The 2,429-nt window shown below is 33.5% G+C and overlaps 1 long non-coding RNA gene across 1 annotated transcript; it reads left to right on the top strand.

The window, feature by feature from the left end:
* The first annotated feature begins 271 nt into the window (after positions 1–271).
* LOC147762044 (uncharacterized) lies at positions 272–1,989 on the top strand. Its single transcript, XR_015334109.1, has 3 exons — positions 272–577; positions 1,161–1,315; positions 1,497–1,989. It is a non-coding gene; the product is annotated as an uncharacterized LOC147762044 (long non-coding RNA).
* Positions 1,990–2,429: the final 440 nt, after the last annotated feature.

Genomic DNA, 2,429 nt, shown 5'->3' with positions numbered 1-2,429 from the left:
GGTTGAAAAATAAATTTTGTAAAATAAAATCTGTGTTAAACCTTGTAAAATAAGAACTATAACAATTTTAAAAAGGGCATAAAAACGAAAATTTTTATACTACTTAAATGCTAAACTGTTTCTTCAACTAAATTAATGGGTCAAAACCATGTATAGGTTTGTGAAAAGCCCTTAAAATTAATATGTTTGCCCTGCAGACGAACTTATGAAGCGAAAATACATTTTTTTAAATTTGTTTATGTTGTAGAAACTAAATGTAAAATAACGATGCTAACTCTGTGACCTATATTCAACATGGCATGGCTAGGATTATCACCGGAGCAACTGTAGAGCAAAGCACATCGTCTTCACAGTGTTAAAACATAATACTTTCTTAAATTTATGAAGAACACACACTAGAGATGCTTAGGTACATCTCAGAATGATTGGTGTGCACCAGAATATAACAAGAAATGACCATAGCAGCTGGTCGTCCTTAGAATGTGCATTTTTTGGTTGAACCACTTCAGACTGTTGTCAGGCTTGGGTTCCTCAATATATCCATCTCATCGATTTAGCTCTGGATGTTTGTTGTAAGGTAAGTGATCAGTGGTGGCATAGATATACTAGAATCAGATACACTAAAAAGTCAAACCAGTTTAAATAATAAGTTTGAATATTATTCAGTAATATAAAGAATATAAGCAAATTTAAAAGACATACTAGCTGGTATATTTCAATTCACAGAGTTTTACTTGATTTCTGTTTCATGGTAAACATGTATGTATGTAACACACATTCAGTTTCAAGTTTTGGCATTTTAGGGGATGTTACTTGTGCCAGTTTTATATATTTTAGTTTTATATTCACTATGCAGATTCATGTGTGTTTACAATGAAGTTGAAGTTAACCACCTGTGCTTCAATTTTCAAGACTTACATATTACACAGGACACTTGTAACTAAAGGTACTTTAGTAAAATCAGGAAAACTTTGCGGTCCATTATGTTGTTCATGTTGCTTTGCAAGGGGGCGTGCCAGACAATTAAGCTGATTACAACGACTGAGCCCGAGTGTGATACTCCGCTGAGATAGATTGATCCTGTTACGATAGTTTCTATTCTGAACACAGTAAGCCTCTGTTGTTGTAAAACATTTATTGATGTTATGTTTATTTTTCAGATTTTACATCCTAGGCCTGGATGTGAACCTTGACCTGGACAATCTTACAGACAATAATAGAAAAGTCACCTGAAATTGCACAGGCAAATTCATCAGATTCAGATGTGAGCACCAACTTTGTAATGCCTGGAACACTTCCACGTAGAAGAAAAAAGGTTTACCTTTTTTTCATTTGTTTCTTTTTCTATCATGAAATTCTGGTAGCTACAATCATGCATATTTGATTTCCTTTTTTACACTTATGCAATATGTTTGATCAGAATATTATTTAGTAATTGTTCTTATACAGCAATTAACATGAGTTTAAAATATGTTTAATACATTTTCTTTTGACAGCCTGTCCTGCCATCTTCAGGTAGACGCAGCAGTGGATGTCCTGGCAAACCTTTATTGGACTTGGAGCCACCTTGGGACAATCCCCCATAACAAATATGCATCTTAGGCTTGGCAATCTCAATCAGTTTTGTAGGAAAGGAGGATTGGCGCCATTGAATTGACAAATATTGACAATTGACAGTTCAGTCACACTAAACTATAGTGGCATGTTGCTTCAAGTTACCACACTTATTCTAAGATTGCTGAATTATCATTACTGTAGTTGACCCTGGATCTCTCAACCAGAAGAAGAAACTTGGGGATCAATCAGTTATAAGATTAAAATCTGTTGAACACTACCCATCACTGTTGTGTTCAGTATATGGAAAAGATGACCGTGATATTGGAACCTTGGAGATTCATAACTTGATTTCACTCCTGTAAAAAGTAACTGCTTTGTTCTTTTACTGTCCAATTGATGATATGAAAATAAAGTACTCCTCCTGTCATTGTATGTTGCTGACTCTGTTTTAATTTTCTTTATAGAAAAACAATATAGATATCAAGATATCACATGTATTTACAAAGCCTATGAATCATTTGAAAGGAAAAAGAAAAATGCAATATAAATCATTTCAAGTGGATTAATTAGTGTTGCACTTGAGAAAACTGATAAAATGAGACAGTCATTCCCTTTTACCTTTAGAAAAGTCATTTGTAATTTTTTTTTCTCTATTGCTCCCTGAAAATAAGGTATATACACAATGCTGATAACACTGGATATGCACAGTAATAACTTATTAAATTGGGGGGGGGGGGGGATAACTTGTCACTAGTAATTTAAATTTATTCAGAAGTTGTATGGCTTTGTTTGAAAACAATATTATTTGAGCAATCCTGTATTACAGATCTCAAAATAAAAAACCTGCAAAAATGGGCCTCTTGATTATTTTG

The sequence above is a fragment of the Lingula anatina genome, chromosome 4 (genome assembly GCF_051362555.1).
Source record: "Lingula anatina isolate TDL-2025a chromosome 4, LinAna3.0, whole genome shotgun sequence".
Classification (NCBI taxonomy): domain Eukaryota; kingdom Metazoa; phylum Brachiopoda; class Lingulata; order Lingulida; family Lingulidae; genus Lingula; species Lingula anatina.
The sequence above is the reverse complement of the archived record's forward strand: the minus strand, read 5'-3'. Positions and strand labels throughout refer to the sequence as shown.